This window comes from Anser cygnoides, chromosome 12 (genome assembly GCF_040182565.1).
Source record: "Anser cygnoides isolate HZ-2024a breed goose chromosome 12, Taihu_goose_T2T_genome, whole genome shotgun sequence".
Taxonomy (NCBI): domain Eukaryota; kingdom Metazoa; phylum Chordata; class Aves; order Anseriformes; family Anatidae; genus Anser; species Anser cygnoides.
The window spans coordinates 19,934,422-19,957,919 of record NC_089884.1 but is presented as its reverse complement, the minus strand read 5'-3'; the positions used below and the strand labels follow the sequence as shown (position 1 = coordinate 19,957,919).

Below are 23,498 nucleotides of genomic sequence, written 5' to 3'. Positions count from 1 at the left end.
CTTGCAGGAATAATGGTGTTTATCAGCACAAACATTATGCAATCAGGTCTGGAGCCCAAGGGATGTGTGTAATTAATCCCAGTAAGCACACTGAGGAGACATGGAGTTTCTCACATGCATGTTTACAATATTTAATCCGACACTTGTTTTATTATTATTATAAGCGCTGTAGACAAAAGCGTGGAACCTATACTATGCTGGGTCCTAGGAAGTGCACCATACACAATGAGATCATAGCTATGAAATAGAGAGAACCGTGCTTACTGGGTGCCAAAATACATACAAGCCAGGTTAATTAGAGAAAGCAATACCCAAATCTTAGGCATTCACAACACAATTTTGAGAACTGTTAAAAGTCCTCCCAGAATACTGCCTGGAATTTTACAGAATGTGGAAAATCATACAGGGAGAACAAATTACCTTGATGTAAGGAATCAATCACTAAGTTCAAAAGTAAAGCATAGACACATTAAAGCTAAGCAGATAACATAAAAAGACAGCAAAGTGATACCGCATGCTGAAATTGTCCTAATGCACGGACATTGAGTGCACAACATAAAAACATCAGCTAAAGCTTCCCAGAAGCTTTAGATATGTTCAGTTTTATTTTTGTCCTTGCCTGGAATGCATACTCAGTTATACCCACTTTTTAATACACATGTACCAATTTCTTTTCACTGTACTCACTGGACCTTTCAATACAAAGCTTACACAATAGTGGCACAAGTGCTGTTTCTCTCAGCCAGGTAACAGTAAAAGAAAGAGAAGCAACAACTTTTGAGATCTCAGTATTTTCAGAAGCATGAGCAGTGTCCTCACATTTTTAGATACCAGCAGTAGTGAGCAAATGATCTTGAACAATAATGACCTGTGGTCAGAGCTGAAGCAGATAATAGAATCAAACATTCCATTTCACTTGAGAAGGAAGGTCTCTCTGTGGGTCCCTAGGAAGAAGAAAATAATGGGAAAACCAACCATAACAGCCACACAAGCAGTAACACAGACTGCAGATAAAGATTGCAAAAAAGTGTAGAACAGAAGACTAGAAAGGCCTTACTATTTTTCCCATGTAACAGTCAGCATGTAGTATAGAGCATATACATTTCAGATAGGTCTGTAAAAACTTCATACTTACATGGCTTTGGGCTAGCATTTAAAAAAGTTAAGCAATAGAAGTTAATTAAAAAAAAATCTAAAAACCTAAAACAAGCCCAAATGCAATGAGATCTTGCAGATGGCACACAACTGCTCTGCACCTGGATAACATCACTACCAATGTCCAAGTCCTAAGAAGTATCCACAGCACTTTACAAGAAAAGGACAAGAGTGCAACAGGAAGACACAACCTTTTGTTTCTTTAAGCACTGTGGGTTTTTTTCCACCTCCTTTTTATCCTAAATGTTTTATTTATTTATTTATTTATTTTCACAACCTCTTCCCATCTGAGGCAAGTGTTTATGACCTAATACTGGGCTTTGAGAGTAGTTTGTTTCCCCTTCTATTTGCCGTGATTTCGTGCTCTTTAATTACAACAGCAACTATAGACATAAAGGAAAAAAAGTGTCAAATATATTATAGTGTTCCTTTTTCATTTTGAAAAAGTGTTCTTTGCAAAATATGGTATCAGATTAATATAGATATGGTAACCCTAATAAATTACAATAGGTAATTAGACCATGGACACCTTCAAGAGCAGTGCAATTATTTTTACATTGTCTGCAGCTAGTAGTTAAGAACAGCAGATAAGCTATTCCAAGACAAGTCTATTAAGATTGTGGCTTTATCTGAGCCCAGAGATATCCTCTTTCCCTCTAAGTTGCATACAATTCAAAACCTGACAGATACGTGTGTTAGAACCTTTTTCATAATTCCAGTAATGAAAAATAAAGTCATTATAAAGGCAGCCAAGTGAGATTTGTGGTATCAGCATTTTAAAGTAACTTCTGAATACATTAAAAGATGTCACTTATTTATACCACAAATCTCTGAAAAATTAGCGAATATGTAAACTTTCTTAATTATTCCATCTTCCAGCCAAATATCATCAGTGCACTGGATGTTTACTGGATCCAGTTCAGTCACTTTAAGCTCGCTTCATAATTCCACACTTTGGTAAATGGACAGTGCAGAGCCAAAAAGGGTATTTATGGCTATGCCAAAAGCTCAGCTCAGACGCTTCATCGGCCCCACACAGAAGCAGGTGTGGCAGGAGGTTTGCATTGTGTGCCTGGAGCAACCCACAGATGCTCCAGTTCTCTCTCTATTCCTCCCACATCACCTGACTCTATTTCAACCTCTTGCAGGCTACCTTTCTGTGTTTATTTTTGTTTGTTTTGTTTTGTTTTCCAGGAGCTCCTTGTTCATTCATGCAGACTCCTGCATGGATTCAGATCTGGACCAACATATGGTTGTGGCAGCCAAGGTTGCCCCCAACCAGTTCTTTCTTGTTTGTAGATACCAGGTCCAGCACAGAGCCACCTTTCATTGGTTCCTCGACCACCTGTGTTAGGAAGTTACCACTGATGCACTCCAAAACCCTCCTAGATGCAGGTGCCCTGCTGCTTTGCCCTTCCAGCAGATACCGAGATGGTGAAAGTACACCATGAGGACCAAGGCCTGCAAACATGAGGCTTCTTCCAGCTCTCTGAAGAAGGTTTCATGTATATCTTCTTTCTAATCAGTTGATATGTAGCATACAACCACCACAATGTTACCCATGTCAGTCTGCCCCAAAAGCTCTCAGCTGGCTCACCACCTTCCCCAGGCAGAGCACCATGCACTCCCGCTGCTCTCCCTCATACAGGACAACTTCCTTTCTTGCCTTCCTGCCCTAAATTCTGTATCCATCCTTTCCAGCACAAATTACACAAATGAATAATTTTGATAATAATAACATCACCATAATAACTGTCTAAACTGAAACGGGAATCTAAACCCATGGGATCTGGCAAGTTATAATCCAGGAAAACTGTTTGAAGAGTTAAAAAAAATAATAATCCAAATCTTAACTAATGACGGATAAAGCCTCACACTAACCTTGAGAGGTAGTTATGGGAGTACAAAGGAAATTAGAGCACCTGAACCAGTCACTGGGGCATTATGTAAATAAAGTTAGCTGAGTAGCATGTGAAAGAAAAAGTAAACTCACCCTTTGAATACATTTAAGTAAGGCCTTTTAGTATCAATAGGACCACAAAAGCAAAAGTGTTAACCATGGCAGCGCACAGCGGGAATGCTGAACATGTAGTTCATGCAGACTTGTGAATATTCATGATTTGCAAGTGAAAACAAAGGGAAAAGGAGGATCAAGAAAAAAGGACTGCCATTATTACTTACCAGTCACTCATTCCACTTCTTGTATTCTGCAGCCCCCAAGCTATTACAGCAGTTTAGTCATGCCTCCCTGAGCTCCTGAGTACTTAAGCATTACGCTAGTAGTGCACTACCCTCATCGCTTACTTTGTTTTTAAAAGATAACTCCCCCTTTCCACATGTATTCAGCGGACTCCCATGCTCTCTCCTAATGAGCTGTGTAGAAATACATACATTTATCCTAATTAGACGACTAGGAAAAGAACATAAGCATTTCCTATGCATTAATTATAGATACTGTTTTTGCAGATCCTACCCAATTTCCAATTGTGCGAATACTCATACAACAAATTCACAAGTCCCATCATTGTCTTTTTAATCTGATTTCCCAAGCAGGGGTGAGCTCAGAATGACAGAGGGGAACGCAAAGCCCTCCTGCCCCTTCCTTAGTGAGTGACTTGCAGGCAAAGCAGTATGAAAGAGAAACAACAAGAAACATTGCCTCTTGGAAGAGCTCTTGCCCGTTTGTGTTCTGGTGGGAGCACTGACGATTAAATGCCAGCTCCCATGCCCATGGCAGAAGCAAGGCAAAAAATAATGCCAGCAATTGCCTACCCAGCGAGCAGCCTCAGAAACAACTTGCAAGGTCGGTGAAGGGAGCTGAAAACTCACCTTCTTATGGAGAAGTGAATGTAAACCAGGGTACTCACTCCCCGCCCCCTGTGGCAGCTCCTAGTTAGGGACTGTGCATTTTACTTCTTGCTCAGAACCTAACAATCACATCCAAATATTCTGCAGTGTAAAAATCCTGTTAAGACTAACTCTCTCCATACGGCAATGGTGTATGGTTTGCACTTCCCTCTGTGAATCCTGGATTGCTCAAGGAGCTGAGCCTTCCAGCTAGACCTGGTCAAAGTCCGCAATTCCCACTGCACAGAAAGTTTTGAAACGAACCAGTGTGGGAATATAACTTACAAAATTAAAATTCTAAACAACAAATTATTTTGTGTATAAAATAAGGATATCCTAAATATTTTGTTCTGATGTTGCATTCCTCTCCTTTTGTACTGTAAATTATATCACATAATATATGTAGTAATATTTTAAAAATACAAATCAAGCATGGAGCTTGTCAAAAATCCCTAAAAAGTATTTACAAAAAAAAGAAAAATCAGTCACCACTTTTTTAAACCATTTTGGTATCAAAGAAAGGGCATTTTCTAATTAAAAACAAAACTAAACACTTTATCAAGATTTTTTTTAACACATTCTTGCTCCAGCACTGAAGGCAAGAATACTACTAGGCTATACAACGTATCTCCCAGTGCTGGTTCTTACACACAAACCAGAAGCCACCATACAGACCTGCCATATGACCAGATGCATTGCCTACTGGTATTTCTTTCAGAATAGATGATCGTTGTTGCCCTAACTAGACCAAGAAGCACCCCGTTCTGAAAATGAGAAATTATTTTTCATCAAGTTTTATTTCGTGTACTAGACAGAGCACAGCAGTAAATATCTCACACACAGAGACGGAATGAGGAACGGTGGTGCTGCGAGTTGTTTATGTAGAGCTCATCTGCTATGCCTTGCCGAGCAGCAGCTTTAAACTGTGATTTCAAAATTGAATTTGAAATTATCGAATTACCATCAAAGTCAGTTTTCTTGGGTACGCAGGAATCATGGATACACACCAGGAACGCATCCAGCAGGGAGGACTCAGATCATACACCATTAATTATTTTTCCTGCCAGCTTACTGCCAGCCTGGCTCAACCCAACAGCCCAGGTCTCCATGTAGCTGCTCGAACCCCACTGGTCAAAGAAAGGGGACAGCAGACCCTGAGCCTCTTTGAGTAGCAATGGTGACTTAAAGCCTTCATGCAACTCTGGCCTTAAATGACAGCAAAAGCATGGCTGAAGTCGAGGCAAGGGGTTTGCAGGGGCTGTGAGAAGGCCATGGGCTGCGGCACCTGCCCCATGCGCAGAGCAGGATCACCGACCATGCCAGAAGTGCCTGCCATGCCACAGTGCCCACCTTCCCCAGCATCAGATGTGCCCAGGCCACCACCCCTCCTGTCCCCAGCAGCCCCATGGCTGGCATTGCTCTCACACAACTGTCCAGAGCAACAAGTAAATCACCCTTCTGCTGAATTGAAGCCCTTCCAGAACACTGTAACATCACTCTTATTGATTTATCTATTTAAAGTAATGTCAGGGTTTTGTCATTAATATTTGATTGGTATTTTAAAACCCTTACAAGAATTGCACAGACCATAAAAATGTGTTACAGTAAAGCACCGTCGTTAGTAAAGCACCGTCGTTAGAACAGCATTATCCCAAACCACAGGGGATGTTGGTTGGCGCTGTCTTCCACATCTTAAAGCTCTCACAAGGTGTCAAGATGCCATTATGTCATTGCTAGGACTTCTGAACACACAAGGACTTAAAAATGAGATTAAATAAAAAGACAAGTGGCAGAACAAAACAAAAATTAAAACTTGATTTACAAATAATCATAGGATAAAAGAACATATGTACTCAGTGAAAATAAATTCAACATAATTTGTATTGAGGGTTTACACATTTTAGCTGTCTGGTAAGCAGACAGAGGAGAAAGGCATTATCTAGATGAATCAATGATATATTTAATGAAAATCAAATATTTTGGGGACTTAAAAATCCTAAGAAGTCTCAGATATCATTTGTTTTTATTCTACCAAGGCAACAAAGGGAAGTAAAAGTTGTCTTTGAGCTATTTTTAAAACTACCACCATCTAGTTGAAAGAGAAATATGTTTGGAAAACATGTCTGGGAATGTTTCATTGCTCTCTTACTAAACCTCCATTTCTCTTCATAGACAACTGCCCAGATTTTTCTTTAACAATTCAACATGTGTTATGAATAAGTTTTAACCAAGACTTCAAGTGACTGGATTAGTTATAATGCAACTCAAAGCAACTTTTGGCCTCTGTCTGAAGTACAACATTGAAAGACATTGTCTCTAGTTTTCTGTGGATATAGTGGACATCCAAGATGCTTGATTTCCTTTTCACAGACTTATTCCCGGCTGTATGTCTCAACTGGTCATTCAGAAAATAATTCTTAAAGGTCACAACTAATGTCACACCAAAAGAGTTTTTATTCATTTTGCCTTATTCATTTCACTTCATTTTGCCCTGCAATCACTGCTCTCACTGGTTTTGAACAAACATGTGCGGGAGAACTATGTTCTTAGATCAAGCCTTGCCCCTAATACCTGGGAAGAAAAAAGCTCCGACCAGTTTGGACGCAATCTATCAGTACCTTTAACTATGACAGTGCCCTGTGCAGCACTGGAAGAGAAATCAGCTTTCATCCCTCTTGACAAATTATAAAGGCAGCCACTATACAGTTAAAAGGTAAATATGAATGGAATCAAGAGGGAAGGTCTTCAGGCATTGACATGCTCAGCACATCTCCAACATCTTTTCAAAATACTCTTTGAATACCTACACAGAGCAATTTAAATATACAAGGTTAAAAACCAAACTTCACAAATTGTAAGACTAGAGAATGGAGTTGATGACAAGATCCAAACTAAATGTAACTCAAAGAAATAGGAAAAGAGAAGAAAAAGAAGTAAAAAGAAGATAAATATATGCTTCATATACAGCATTTAAATTTTAGAACTTGCTACAGTGAAAGATTTTCACATAAAAATCTACTGTTATAAATGAAAATATCTGTCTATGCCTGTTTCTTCAAATTCCAGAGAACAGTGCAATAGATCTTAGGGTACTTTAAAAGGTGTGGATTACCCCAAATGTATTTAGTATTCTGAAAATATATCTCACAACAAGAGCAATGGTGCTTTTGGAATCAAGGAGAAAATTTATGAAGAAATCTCATCAATGAATTTATGCAAGACCTTAATACATTCACAGAATTAAAAGGCACTGGTTTTTCAAAGTGCAAAATAAGTTAAAAACAGTGCCAGGAGAATAATGCAGCTCAGAAAGCTTATTAGCATCCTATCCACACTAATGACCTGCAGGCAAATTCAAGCTGCCAGCAGTAACTGTCCGAAAAATTGGCAAACGAGCCCAGATGCCTTTGAGGGGAAAGCATCTCCCTTAGTGTGACATCTGATGCCTCAAACTGCCATCCCAGAATGATATGTTTAATAGAGTAAAAGGTGTTCAAACATTCACCAATGTTATTAAAAGCATATCTGTAACTACTTGGTTTAAAAACACCAGGTTTTACTTGTAGGACACGAATCATTTTTATATTAACTTTAGCTAGAGATGGTAGCACTACCTAGAATGTAAGTACCCTGACTCCAATGCGTGACCCAGTGCAGTAACTCTGGGAGGCCGAAGTTTTTCACTGTGGGTATTTGCCAGTCTTTTTAGAAAGTTTCAGATACTAGTTTTTGAAAATTACTTTCTGAAGTGAATTTAGGAAAGAAAGGCATTATTTATGGCAAAAACACCTAGAGCTTTCTGTTGAGATGTTCTAGTGTACCTCCAATTTTTCCTACAAGCGATATCCCAGTTTCTGGCAGTTCATTTGTCACTCAGAAATTATCCAAAACATGGCCCGATTATAAGCCTCTGATTCCTTAGATGTACCTTCACAGCAGTGATTAGTGTACTTTTTAGAGCTAAATCCTCCAGTCATACCCCAGAGCCCATGCAGGACTTTCTCTGCAGTTCCTTCTGTGGCTCCTGAGGGGTAAGTTGGCTGGGGAGGCAAGAGGAGGGGACTCCATGAAGCCTCCTGACAGCCCCCAGCTGTGAGATGGGGACAAAGAGGTGGCCTGGGTAGAGTGGGGCAGCCTGTCTGCATGAGCCAGAGGGATGAGGAAAGCAGAGGAGAGGGGCTGGCAGCGCTGCATAGGGCTGGATGGTTGCTGTGGTTCAGGAGCCAGACACTGCGCTGATCCTGCTGGGAGCTGCACTGCCACCACTGGACTGCTATCATAGCCCACCCACAACTCGGTGTCTTCATCTATAAATACAGGATGCCAGCAGGTGCTTCCACTGCTGTTGCCATGCATTTCACATGCAATTTTAGCTCTTGGGAAGGCAAGAGCTACAATCGGTATAAATCAGACGACGCTTCCAAGAGCAGACTTCCAGACAACACATGACAATCGAGCATATGGCACAGGTCTGGCACAACGTACATGATATACTTAATCCACTCAGAAAGAAATGCCAATGAACCCTAAAGAAATGTTTTCAAGTGTGAATATAATTATTAACTTCCTTGTCATTTAGGATTCAGCATTAGAAAGTTATTTTGTTTTAAATGTTTTTACATCATAAAAGTATTGTTGTGCTCTTTAAAAGCAGGAAAGAATAAACCTCTTCCTCACTCATTTCTTTACTGAAATGTACTGTAGAAAATTTCTATTTATCTCGTACAAGAATGTTGTGTTATTTTCTCTGTCATCATTCAGTGATGTGCCCCTAAACTCTTAACAGTATAGAGAAGACTACTAAATGTGTCAAAGATGTTAAAAGCAGCACCAAAAATGGTAGGAAAGTAACCGCCCTCTGCCTTTAAGTGGTGATGAAACCACTAAAAGCCTTCTAGAAGTGTTCTCCAGTCAATTTATAGTCTCATGACATAATAGAAAATCCAAAACTTACAATGGAGAGAACATAGACAGCTATAGATGCCCACTCATACACAAAGACTAAAGAACTATCATGCTTATGCTTTAACAAGGTCCAACAAAACAACTTACTTTCTCTCCCAAATTCTGGCTCTTCAACAGACATCCCCCCCACCAAGGTAGGCTTGTGGGGTTCCCAGAAAACAGCAAAAGTATTGATCTACAGCCTGAAGCCAGCATTGGCAAAGAAGCATTTTATCATCTGTGGAGGCCAGAACACAAGCAACCTGACATCGCCAAAGCACAGTCTAACACTCAGCACCCCCAGGCTGCCAGTCCTGAGCTGCCGTAGTGGTGCTAACAAAGAGTGATACAGACAGCATGCTTTACTAAAGCAAATAAAGTAAGGCATCACTCAGCACCTGCAAACAATTTTATTTTATTTTTTTGTTAATTCATATGAAGAGTTTGTAGGAAGTTATTGTAGAATTTATGGACATTCTATTACAATCAAAAGTTTAAATGTTACACTATGCTTTCATGGCACTCTCTAGGGACTAGAACAAGTTCAGTTCCATTAAGGCTGGATATGCTATTCAAGTTTAATTATGGTCTTATCACTATTTAGGCATATACTTTCACACAGTTACTGTGCACGGTGGAAATGTAAACAAGTATAACGTGTAGACATCCTGTCATCGGCATGCAGAGCAGGATACCAACTTTGCTGTTTGATTTCTTCTTTCTGCTTAGGCAACTGGTTTCTGTTCTCCACCACAGAATTTCATAGCTGAATCCCCTTTTAACAGTTCATTCCTACTTGGTTTATTTAAATGGACAACCCCATAACCAACAGAAGTCAGACAGCAGAGCTTTTTTGGTTCATATGGTCAGCTCTCCAGGGACGGGTTGTGTAAAGGGCAAGTACCAGCACAACCCAGTACAACATGTTCTGTGTTACAGTCCTGTGTTTCTGTTTGTATGGAAAGGGGTGAGTGCAAATACAGCTTTCCACAGTTACTGTGCATACAAGTAGATCTTGTGCTTTACCACATATGGTCCTTTTTTTTTGTTTGTTTGTTTGTCTGCCCATCTCTATTGATATAAAATGCTTAGTCTCCAGTTTTATCTTCTGAAGGTTGCACAAAATACTGCCCAGTACTTCCTGCAAGTCTGGAATTTTCTAACGTATTTTTAAAGGGACCCCAGTGCCACATAGAGCAGTCTACCAACATACATATGGTTGAAAAGCCATAAATTATCTACTGAAATTTTCCCCAAAGATGCTTATTGAAAATAAAAGAGAATCAGGAAGATTCACACTTACTGTATTTTCTAAATCAATGCTACAACTTGAGCACTAATTTATGAAAATCTAATATAGAAACAAAACACTATATTAAGAAGTGAATTATCATCAGGGATTAGAGCAGGACTACAGGAATTTAAGACCAACTAATTGAGCCCCAAGTAGATCACTCTGCAAGTATTCCTGAAATATGCAACAGATCCTGCCCCCTGAATAATGAACGAGGGTTGGCAGAAGTACTGAAACCGTTGCCAAGTTTATAAATTCTTGTCTCTCACTGAGGTTACAAAGTACACAGCTCCCAAATGACAAGCCGCATACCCTTGGGTGTGATAAAATTTCCCATAAAAGAGAAAAGTAGGTGTGGTAGCTTGAACCATTTCTCCAGTTCAGGGTCAAACCCTCTCTCCCCCCAGATATCCAACAGTGTGTGCAATGTCAATGGGAACTTGCACACGCATCCCGGAGTGGAACTGAGTTTTTACCTACATAAAAAACACCATATTATTGTCTATTATTGTAAAGCCTGAGTCTGCTATTATATCCACAGTATAAATCAGAATTAGCTCATTTGAAGGCAGTGGAACCAAAACTCTACATGCCATGAACAGAATTAGGTCCTCCAATCTAGGCTCTCTACCATGTGGGTAGAGATGAAGGACTAACAGTATGTATTTGAGGAAAAAAAAAAAAAGTTGTCAGCCTCAAGAATTATGCTACCAAGAAAACCATGTTAACAAACACATGAAATAATTTTCTATAAAAATCTATTCAGGAGAGAACGGGAGGATGAAAAGATAGACACATTTACAGTGCTATGTTTCTTCAAGGCCAGAAAAATGCAAAATTAAGCAGGAGAGATTCTTTGTAGTTAGCATGAAAGGCAGCATCTGCAAGAAAATATGTTCTCTGGGAGAGGAGCAGTGGAAGTGCCTTTTGACAATTCTGATCAAGAAGTGTTCTAGTTAGTATTCACGATGGCCATGATGATAAATTATACGAATAATTGTGGTTCTTTGTCAAGACTTGGATAGTATCTGCCTACAATGCATCAGTATCAGTGCACTCTTAATTACTGAGTAAAGGACAGACAGAACAGCACAAAACTTTTCTACATATCCTTTATGCTCAGAAAATGACAAGTTCATGGAAATTATGGCATACATTACAAAAGCAAACACTACGCTTCTTTTCATTATCACTCTCTATACATGTGTAGCATTCTGAAGAGCTGTTGGGAGAGGGTTGTTAAACAAGATTCATCAAGCTAAAATGGAAGCTACGGGATCTGAGATGATAAAGGTCTGAGGACTGAACTTGTAATTGTGCACATGGATAACTATCTTACTGTAGTTATTCAGAACATGCAGCAAAATATAGATTCATAGATATAGAGTCTGCTTGCAGATAATGAATAGAGAAAAAGGTTGGGGAAGTAATAGGATGACATGGAGACATCAACTTGTTCTGTGAGCTGTTTCCCTGCTTTTCTCAAGATTAAGACTTCTGTCCATCTAGACTGATGAAGAGTGGAGTGCAGAAAGTCCCCCATATAAAGAGGAAGCAGAATTTTCTTCCCATTAACTCACATCTGCTTTTACATATCTATCTAGTCATGTCATTTTCCAGAACTGTGCTTTTGCTTTGGGGCATGGACAACTTCTTAAGATAATGTGTGGTTTTACTGAGCATATTCCCCAATCATCTCAGGAGAGAACATAGGATTTTATGTTCTCCTGTGGCACATAGTTTGGCTTTTGGTCTTTTACCAGAAGTTTTAGGTTTATTCTAGAGCTGGCAGGTGCTTCGTGGGTGGCAGTGTACAATGAGATCTAGAGTAGGTATTATGTGCACTCTTTAAAGCTAAGGCTCTTTTGTGCATTTCCTGTCAAGAACCAAATCAGATTATATAAATCCTGTGCTCCTCTACTCTGGATTTCTACCATTATAGATTTTTGCATCTTGACTTGTTTTGCTCCCTACAGCCTGGTAGGTTTGCCTCAGAGAAAGACTATTTCCAAGGAATTCTAGGTGATGCTCTCTGTTTTAAATCATTTACCAGATTTGCTGCCGCTGAAAATCATTTTACTCTAATGTATGCTGCAGCTGAATAGCATGTCACTCTCAAGATTCTTAATATTATGTATGCTCATTGCTTTATTGTTTATATAAGAAAACCCAAATTAATGATCAACATATCTGATGTAACAGCCCAGATGCTTGTTACAGAAGTTTGAAAAATAGGAGATGAAGCAAGAAAAAAAAAGGGTAGTCCTGAAACTGCTATATTATGATATTATATCTTCTGTGCATTTCTACAATAGGAACTGTTGCACAGTGATTGCTACAATAAACTATTGGGCTGAAAAATTGCTATTGAAAACATATAATCAACCTTCTGAACTCTATAAACCCAAGCAAATGTGAGATGCAATTCTGCTTCCTCAGGTCATGTATGACTAGTCGGTTTAGGTGTCAACCTTGGAAAATGGAGGTGAACAAATTGCAGACAACCACTCTTAGAGGAAGGTTTGTTTTGCATTTCATCATCCAATACATGTAGCATAAACTCTCTGGGCTCCAAGTCTTTTGCAAGTATACAGACAGTGCAATGATATGGGAACTGCAGATCCAGATAATTCTCAATCACTCCAGATGTTTACATACTAAATGAATATAGAAAGATTAAATGCACTCACACATTTAGAAAAAATAAAGAAGTTTGCCTTTTGATTCATTTGACTTGATATTATTTGATCTGTATTGCTTCTGTTTAATGACAGCCTGTGATGTTGTATTGCATATGAACTATTAAAACACCTCGTCCTCACTAGAGGTTGAGGTGCTTTCCCCTTTGTACACACACTCTGCCAAGGAATTCCTCTGCATCCAAGGTTAAATCATAAAAGGCAATTCATTATTTGGCATAGATATGAAAGAGAACTAATAACACATATAATTTACTGATCTCTAAGATATTGTCCCTCAGTAATGGATCTAAACCCTTGCCATTAAAAGGCATTCATCTTCAATATACTTCCATTGGTAAAATCCATGAACTAACTATTGATTATAATTTGATGTTTGAATACATTTTTGCAATGATTAAATCTACCTTTATCATTTTAGAAGACCATCAGGTTAAAATTCCTCTTTTCATGCCAAAGTACTAAAATTGACTTGAGATACGATTCCTAGCAGGGTTTCTAAACTGCCTTCTTCAGCAATTAAAATTGATTGAAAATATTGATCAAACAGTATAGTGGTTTGAGTTTTATTTTTTTACTGGAGTCTCCCAATGCCACCAGTAGATATCGAATCTGGCCACAGCAGAGGAACTGGCTTACCAAGGTGAGCACACTTGCACACTGTAACACCTTTGCCTTTTTCAAGCACTAATTACTTCAGAAGGCAATGACTGTGCCAGCATTTTCAGAGTACTGAGTTAGCTTCTTGAGATGTCAAAGTTTTTTGGAGAAATGTTATTGACCCACAGGCAGACAAAGAACAAAAAATAACCAGACTGTATCTCAGGAGTTTCATCTGACCTTCTAATCTATAACAAGCTACAATAAGCATTTATGCTTCAGATCTTTATAGCTCTTGCTATTAATTTAGGAATACTGGGATCACCAGATCAATAGCGGTTGGTAACTTTTTACTACCAACTTAAAGAAGGTAGCTGTTTATAGAGTATGGATTTCTGGTTCTAATCTTTACCTTTAGGCAGTCCCACGCTGAGAAGAGACACAATTCAGTTTTAACCTACATCCAACTATTCTTAATTCTAACCCAGGCTTCTTTGAAGTATTACACTTGGTAGCAAATCTGGAAACTAACTTCTGATGAAGATTCTCGGCAAAAACCTCTTTCATTTGTGCTAAGGCTATTTTACTGCTATCAAAACCTTGCATTATCTCAACCAACCACAACTTGCTGAGTTGAAAAAGCCTTTTTATCTAAAGATAGAAGTATACGCTGTGTGACAGCTTTCTGGCTCCCTAGAGGTAGAATAAAAAGATCCTATAAAGATAAGTATTTTAAGATAGCAAGGTGGCTCATTCAGTAACTCAACATTAAAGGGTGTTCCCAACTTAGAGGGCATGAGTTAAAAAAAACCCTGTTCACTGCCTTCTGATCCAAACTACCCACTAAGTATTCAGCTTCCTGATTTTCTACAGCATAACTTTCTGGCCAAATTGTTTGCTGCTTCTGAAGCTCAACAACATCTCTGCTGAGCAATTAGGACATTGTTGTCTAGACACAGGGCTAGACAGTTGTAACTGTGAGGCTTACATACACATTTCCAGATTTTACCCTTCCTTTCATTCATGTATCATAACACCTCTCCATGATGGCATAATCTGTGGGGAAATGGCTCTCCAGACCATACCACACACTGACATGACTGGACCAGACAGGATTTGTTCAGATTCTACTCAGATTTTCTTCCAAACTCTACAGATCATAACTTCAAAATGCATCATGAAGAAGGATTGCATATAAAAGATTTATGCCAATGCATGAAATTATCAGAACTTACTTCTGAATAGTTTCATAATAAAATAAAAATGTTCTGGATTTTTCTAATTTATTTAAGGGAAAACTGTGAATTAAAACCATGAATTTTAATTGCTTTTGAGAAAGTGAGATGCATGTAAAATGAAGATGAAAAGAACCTTACCAACTCTATTACAGTTTGGATGAGGACATCAGGACTAGGAAGCGTGTTACTTTTCTGAAAAGTCTTTTTACTTCTCTAATGGGGTATATACAACTTTCTATTTATATTAGTACTACATCGTAATGGGCAAATGTAGGAGACAGTAGAACAAAAGTCAGTCTTTTCATGCTGCCAGGGTGATTACAGGGACTAATAATATATGCCCACTTCTCAGATGGTTCACAGCAGAGGGGAAATGGAAACATGACATTGCTGTATTGTCCCGGGGTTATCAGGGGGGCACCCTAACAGAAGGTCCATGAGGTCCCAACAGTGCAGAAGGGTTGCAAACCCAACAGCCCATGCCTGGGTCCATGAAAGGATCTCTGTGCTTTTACTGCTTCCCTGACATGAGTCCTGCTACAGGCCTGCCAGAGGACAGGATGCTCTCAAACATCAAGGAAACAGCAAAGCAGTCGACAGATAGTAGAGCTTTATAGGAAATTTGAATGTGCTATCTGATAAAAAACTGTTTGTTATTATGCCTGAGCAACATACTAAGCCCAGAAAAGCTCCCTCCTCTGAATTAAATTGATATAGAGGTGAATGGACAAATGAGACTAAGTAATAAAATGCATCATCCTCTCAGGTTATCAGCTGGGCTTCATAATACTATGGCATCATAGGTCATGATCACCTTTTCTTTTTTTTTTTTTTTTAATTCCAAGTATATAACTAGTTCTTTCAGCCATATTTTTTCTTGAAAGTTTGTCCATAAAACTAGGTTTAAATATACTTTTTATAGATGAATGGTTACATGAATTTATTAAAGCAGACAGTAATACTTCATATCCTATCTCCTCTGCCATAGATCATGTTATTGTCTATACTGACTAGCTAGATAGGACACTAGGAGGTCTATATTTAGCTTATGACGACTGCAGATTGCTGTAAGTGATTTGTAGAACGGTACATGAATGAAGTATGCAATGTTTCACTAGCAATCAGCTTTGAGTATACAAATGCAATTTCAAGCAAAGTATAAATTTTAGAAATGGTTAGGAAGTACTACCAGGAATTAAAAATCATCACACAACACCTCCTATATCATCCTAAATTAAGTGCTCTATTTAATACATGTGTAAAATCAATTATTTTTTAAGCAGTCATTTTAAAATTAAATAGTTTTTAAACACTTAGTCCAAATCTTACTAAAAGTGATATTCCAACCATTCTCAAAGGCTACTTGATTTGAATTATGTGTTTTCAAACAAAATCCAGGCCATAATATCACTAGCCATTAAAACGTTTACTGATGTTGTTGGGCTCACATAAGAATAAAAGAGGGTACCCCAGAGAAGCCTACTGGGGAGGAAAAAAAAAAAAAAAAAGAAAAAAAAAGCTTGGCAATCATTGCCTGAGAATGGTAGATCCCATGAAAGCAGCAGATAAGCAGATAGTGAGACTAATATGATTCCTGCAATCCAGATGTGGCAAGGTATCAGACAATGACTGTACGTATGCATGGAAAACAAACTCCCTACATTCTTTGAGCAGCCCAGCGTAACCTGTAGGAAGGTACCTATGCAAATCATCCATTTTAGAAAAACAGCCAGCAAAACTTATCAGCACATATAAATGCTAAAATCACTCTTACTATTTTACAGCTGCATAATACTAGAATTGCTTTCTAAATAAAAAAATGAATAGCAGTTTAATATTTCTCATTAATTACACAGTGGTACCTATTGTATATACAACAAAAAAAATCCATATACTTTTTCAAAATCTTTATCATACGGCATACAAGGTTTGTATTTAGGAACTCGTGCCTTTGATTATTGCCATTGACACCATCCAGAGAGAGAACCAGAAACTCTTAAAAAAAAAAAAACAAAAAAAAAAACGGTAACCATGGCCTAGTGCATGGTCCCAAAAACATAGAAAGAAATACTATTTTTAGTTGACAGGTAGAAATTAATTTGGTGAGTTTATCTCATTCTCCATTTTTAAGAAAGACAGTTGAGAAGGAAAGAATGAATGTAGGACACAGTGAAAACGGCCAACAGCCTTGCCAAATTCATACATGCAGTACCAGGTCTCCTTTCCCTACAGATTGTTTAAAAGCATTTCAGTGTTGATTCTCCTCACTGAAACAGGGAGGAGTCTACATTAACACAAAGAAGAATTGTTACACTACAATTCACTGGAAAACAGACTGCCTGGCTTTATGAACCATTAGTGGTAGATTGAACCATGCTGAGAGGGCCTGTGTGATCAAAAAGTTGAATTATACCAGCTACATTCTGAATAGAAACAACACAGATCAATTTGGATTTTCGAGTGAATATTAGTAAGACAGAAGGAAGCAAATCAGCTTAAATTCACTGATTATTCAGAGGACATTGGTAAATTCCAGGGACAAACAATGACCCAATACAGATGAACAGGAATGGTTCAAGAATTTTTGAATGTTGACTAAGTTCTTCCCTTGACATTAACACAAGTATTTAACTCAATGAGACATGTATATGTTTGTATCTAACAAAACAAACTGACCTTGAAGTAGCAAAAGTTTCAAGAGAAGGTGAGCATGTAAAAACCTAATAGCATTCATATGCCAGCTTACATGATCAAGAGAATAACTTACTGCATGGAAAAGCTTTAAACAAATTTTCAAAGGGACGCTTTACCTTGGGCAAACATTACCTGGCAGGGTAGTGATCGCGGTGAGAAAACAGAGAATGGAAGTCAGCTAGAAGCCTTAGAAAAGACCACCAGCCGTCAAAACCTTGTCCCAGTGTGCCTAACACAGAAGCCTACACAGAACTATACCTTTGCCAGATGCCCCCCATGGCAAGAAGTGTGCTGGGACAATTTACTGTCTATCCGAGGAACAGATAATGCCTGGGGATGCTTCAGTTTATCATAATACGTTACCCCCAAATGAGCTTACAAGAGTGTGGGAGAGACCTTCAAAAGACTGGAATAGTTGCAGCAAGCTGAGCTGAAAGCACATTTAGCCACATGCTTTGGCAAGGAGCAGAAAAACAAAGGTAACTGGTGACAAGCTATTATTATAGATTGCATTTGACCAACTGAAAGTATAATGATGATCAAAGATGCCAGTCATATGCAATCCTCTAAAGCACTTCTCCATGCACATCATCTCATAGGCTTCATTGGAAACTCTAGTGGATGTCAGAACATTTTTTTCTTGCTGAACATACAGATTTTGTTATGCCTACTATAGGCCAAATCCCATTTTTCCAGCGACTTTTCTGTTCAGAAATAAATATTTGGGAAAATATTTTGCTGTTGTTTGGTTTTTAAGTGAGAACTTCATGGGATGTATTAATCTTGATTGTTGTGCTGGTGAGTGAAGTGACTTCTGGAATATTTGAAATAATGTAAAATCACGATTATTAAAGCAAGAAGAAAAAGAAAGGAAAATGGCAGAAGGATGTTACACCAAAACCTGCTACACAGGTAAACGTGCAACATGTTGATAAGCAAGGCTAGCATTTGAAGCTGGCCTCTCAACAAAAGAGCTTATAAAATACGTGCTATGAACTACTTCTTCTCTAGAAGACAAACTGAGTTTTGCTTAAAAGACTTTTTTTTTTCTATTTCTTGAGCTTTAGTTATATTTCTGCCTGTCAGAAGTTAGAGTTAATTTTTATAGTACAGCTATTTCAAAGTGGTATGGCAGGAACACTTTTGTCCTGCAAGTGCTGTGGTTTAGCTGATCCCACTGGACACGCAGCCTGTGAAGGCACAAGCACAAACTCAGCGACTCATCTCGCCATGACCAGCATGGGAATAAGGCTGATGGGTGCAGGAGCACTGCAGGGCCACCATCCCTAAGCCCAGGGCTCCATGCCACAAAATCACCTGGCACAGCAGAGGCAGCAAGCGCATTCATGCTGCTGGCATATCCCATGCCGGCCACCAAGTCCCTTCCATCTCTGGGCACCTGCTCCCAGCTCCTGTGCTTTGGCTGCTGCCAAAGAGATGCTCTAAATTTTCTAAATCACTTCTGATTTTTAGCTATGGCAGATCACCTCTGGAGTTAATACAGCACTTCTAAAAATCTGTCATATTGATTTGATATTATATGCCTCCACGAAGTTTCTCAAACAAAGCAAGCCAGGGAAGCCCTGCTGGAGGACGCGGCGAGGTGTGCACCCTGTGTAGCAGGTTGGCCAGCACTGCCCCTGCTGTGTTGGGGCAGACATTTGCCACTGATGGGGTGCCTGCAGAAACAGCTCTGTGAATTGCAGCTTTTTAAAACCAGGAATCTCTACTCACCACAAAGCCATTGTAATAGGAGAAAAGCTATTTTCTATTTGCAGTAGCACCTTTTCTATAGCATATGGCTTATGCAGCGCTGAGTACATGCCATTTGCTGTCGATCTGCACCAGTAAAAGCCATTTCAATATTGTAAGGGTTGTTTTAGTATATGTTTGAATTGGTGTAACGTATGGTTTAGAAGGAAATTATTTTAAACTGAGGGCAAAAAGCCAACTGAAGGCATAGCTACATTTAATGCACACATTGCATAGACTAAACATTTTTGTCCTCATAAACATGCAGCAATTTAGTTTAAGACAAACTTCTCAGGTGGGGTGATCTTAATCATGTTTTCCTGCAGCATAAAGATTAGTTTTGTTCTGTAGTCTCTCAGAAGCAGTACGTAAGAACAACCCAGTGTGGATTTAAATTAACTGGAGCTGAATTCCATTGATGATAATCTGTGTTTTTTAATTATTTTTGTCTCCTCTCAAATGAACTCTGTAGGTTTTCCACCCCATTGTAATAATTTTCTTAAAATTATATTTTAATAAGCCTAGTGGCATAGCAGCAGTGCATAAAGCTGCTATGTAAAATGCTCTAGTTCCAAATACACCCTTGGGTTTTTATTAATGGCATTTACAACTTGAGGTTTCACATTTCAATGGAGAGTAAGAAAATACATTCTCTATGCCTTTTTTTTCCTTGCATAATCTGAAGCCTCCAGAACTCTGACCCTGCCACATATGCAGGAGATAACTGCACCTTTAGCAGCTTGAAATCTCAATATTCTGGACTGCTGGCTAGAAAGGAAATTCAGCCACTTCTCAAAACAAAAGTATAGGCAAAAGGCACTCTTGTCAGACACCACAAGAATACATCATTTAAACAAATGCATCTCAGTAGGGCATGCATGTGCCAACCCTGAAAACATGCTTAAGGACTATGTAGGCATATCTCAGCTAAATTTTACCAACCTACAGCTGCTATCAGGAGTTAAAACAGCGAGGTAGGTCATTTTACTATCTAGCAATGTGCCTGCCAGCTGGTTTTCCTGGCCCATCCCAAGCAGGTATTCACAGAGACCTCAGGACAGGAGGTGAGAAGCCAGGAAGGCTGTGCTGGGCCATGCTGCAGCCACAGCTCCAGCACCATGCAAAGACATTTAGTTGTTCGAGAGAAACAGTTTTATAAAGAGACCCTGAAAATCCCAGACATCTAAAGGTATATTAAATCTAAGAAGATGTTAAGCAGTTTGGTTATTCCTGGTTGTGCCTTGTATAGGCTCAGTTGGCTCCTGACTGCAAGAGAGATTCAGTTCACACTGAAACACGGCTGAGAAATGTCAGAGCTGACCCCACACTGAATACCGTGAGCATACAAAAGGGACAATCACATTTTTAATCCTGCCTGGTGCATAAATCCTGTCACTGGAGGGGGAACAACGACAAGGTGATACTGTAACAATGGTGCATCTGTTACACAGGCGATAATTCAGGAATTACTAGTAATAAAAGCCTCTCCTAAAACTCACATACAGCCCATCCCAGAAACAACGTGAGGATTCTCAAAATCTTTAACCAACCAGTCTTCATCCACATTTTTTTCCTCAAGATAAGTATGTTGCTTTTCCTAAGGAAATAGATTACACATGTTGTAAATATTATAAAAACCTCAGGGGCAAATTTTGATCTCATTTACCCTGATTTAGATCCAGTGTAACTTCACTGCGGCAATTCAAAAGGACCAAAATTAGTCTGCAAGTTTTTGGAGAAAAATGAATGTAACTAAGTGTGGAAACTATCCCATAAACCAAATTTTCTTTGGGAATAAAAATGGTACTATTGCCTGCCTATTTTGCAGGCAATAATAATAAAAAATTCATAATCTATAGAACATGATTTTTTTGTAATGAATTATAGCATTTTTACATATATTGCACATTTATATATATGCGTATTATCTTTAAATTTTAAACCTAATTTGCATTTAAAAATATGACATTGCAATTTGATTTTCCCAGATGTAACACTCTTATTAATCCTAACAACTACCCAGCTTTTTTACATTTCTATTATCACTGTTTAAAGTTGAGAAGAGCCTTCTAATTGATCTAAATTACATATTCAAATTAGCCATTTATGAGCTCACATTAACATACCATACACTCATTTTATTTAATTCGGTCCCCAAAATGTCACCAAAGTAATTTTTTTAATGTATTAATTAGTACAAATTCACAACTCCTGAAACCATAATAAATTCCTCTGTCTGAAATTTCCCCCCTAATACAACTTCTATGGTTTTCAAGGTTTAAAATGTGCAAAATATTCCTCCCCCACGCCTTCCCAAAGTAATCTGTAGCCAATACAGCATTCTGCAGCCACAAGTCTTGCTTCCCCAGGTTCTTTAACATTTATTTACACAAAAGCACTTTTGTTTTCTATCTAACAAGAAGGAAGAAATTAGAAAAACCCTCTGGCATTCTCTGTATAGGGGAGATAATGCCTCAATACATGTTGGTTTTTTGTTTGTTTGTGTGCGTGTTTGAATGTTTTCTTCACGTTCAGAATGTTGCAAACCTTAAAAAGAAAGCTACATTAAAAAAAAAAAAGTCTTATTTCTAGTTCAAATATTTATTTGGGGGACTTTGTTTTCTCATTTTCTAGTTTACCTACAATAGGAGGGGTCACTCACAACTCCCTGCCTTTTCAGAGCGCCTCTTTTCCCCTAACTGAACACGTGGGAGATTTCCTTTGCCGGAGGAGAACGCAGGTGGCTCTCCCTTACCCCAGCCACTTCACACCTAACTTGGCAGCATACAAAGTAAAAATAGTTTCATGCAAGACTAGATATCCATGTCCATGTACTTTTAAAAGTTTTAAACTTAAAAGTTTTAAAAGGTCCCTTGCAACCCAAACCATTCTATGATTCTATTTCAATTTCAAGATTTGAGACTGAGTTTTCACACAATATCTCAAGTCCATTATTATTTTATCCTGAAAATTGTCAGTTTCCCCAGACTTGAATGATATACTTTGTTTAGCAGTTGGCTTAGATGAGTGATGGCCTCATCTGTAGGAGTTCTCTACTTCCAGGGATGAATCAGCTGTGTTTTCCTCATTAGTTGTTCATCTGCAGAACTTCAGTACACTTCTCTTCACTAAAAAGTTCAACTGTTTGTAAAATAAAACCTATCATTTTCCCCATTGCTTACTACCACTTGCAGAGCACACAGTACAGATGAACTTTTTTCTACTGACTGTAATCCCCTGTACTTCCAAAATTAGAAAGCTTAGGCTTTTTATTCTTTAGCTCAAACATCTATAAATGTTAATCACTCCAGCTGGTAATGTAGACATGGCAGAGGTGTGCAGGTGTGCAATCTCAGTTGTGGATGAATTTGCCTAGAGATGGAACTGGTCAGAATTTTTGGTTTATAGCAAATATCAACACTGAACTGAATTGAACTCAACACTGAACTCAAAAATTTGGTCATAGCCCAATTTAGATTTTTTTTTTTTTAAGCTTAATTCATACAAGCAAATACTGTATGTTTCGTGCTTTAGGGAGGCCAAAAGTTGAGAGTTTTCAAACCATAATGTTTCTTAGATTCATCAGCTGCTGAAAATGTTGATACAGCCCACATCGCTAATCCTTAACCAAGGAGCTTGTTCAATTCAGATGTTCTCAGTAACAAATCCTGTGGCCCCAGTTACCCTCTTTCTTGTTAGATAAGTGTCTGGGAAAAATGTGAAGGTTTTCTACATTTATCTGGTACTTCTGGAACTTCTGCTCCTCATGTCCTCGGGGCATGGCCTTATCTGAAGTTCACTATGAGGCAGTGTCTAGTTTATAAAGAGAGGTTACTGAAGTAACAGCTGTTGTTTCCAAACATGGCAGAACACTGTCCAGGTGCAGACTGCTTGCCATAGTGAATTTACTACCACAGGGTGTTGTGCATTCACAGCTACTTGCCTGGGAAATGCTGGACAAGTACCTGGTAAGACTGTCCTGCTGCATCACACTTTGTACTATGTAGGCTGGACCTGCGCTTGCAGAGTTTCTGATGCATTTGTTTCTTAAAACAGAGATTATTACACAGATGTAACTGCAGACAACAAAAGAAGCAAACAAGTATCTTCCCTTCAGTATTTCCTGTGCTACAGCTCTTCTGACAATATTTAGAGTCCACTAAATGAGTAAATATGCTCTTAAAGAACATAATCATGGAGAAAAAACTGTTTTCCCTCAATGTAAGAAAAAAGTATTAATTAACCCAGAAGGGGGCTTTCAGTAGCAAAAATCTT

The 23,498-nt window shown here is 38.6% G+C and overlaps 1 protein-coding gene across 31 annotated transcripts in view; it reads right to left on the bottom strand.

Annotated features, from left to right (window-relative positions):
* LOC106039565 (uncharacterized) overlaps positions 1 to 23,498 on the bottom strand; it is a 506,901-nt gene that overhangs the window by 274,606 nt on the left and 208,797 nt on the right. For 5 of the 31 annotated variants that reach the window (XR_010834550.1, XR_010834551.1, XR_010834549.1 and 2 more), the window contains one exon: positions 208 to 944. The exons of the other annotated variants lie outside the window; for them this stretch is intronic. The gene's annotated coding sequence lies outside the window, so the exon portion shown is untranslated. Of the gene's footprint in view, positions 1 to 207; positions 945 to 23,498 lie in introns of those variants that run through there. 31 annotated transcript variants of the gene reach the window in all.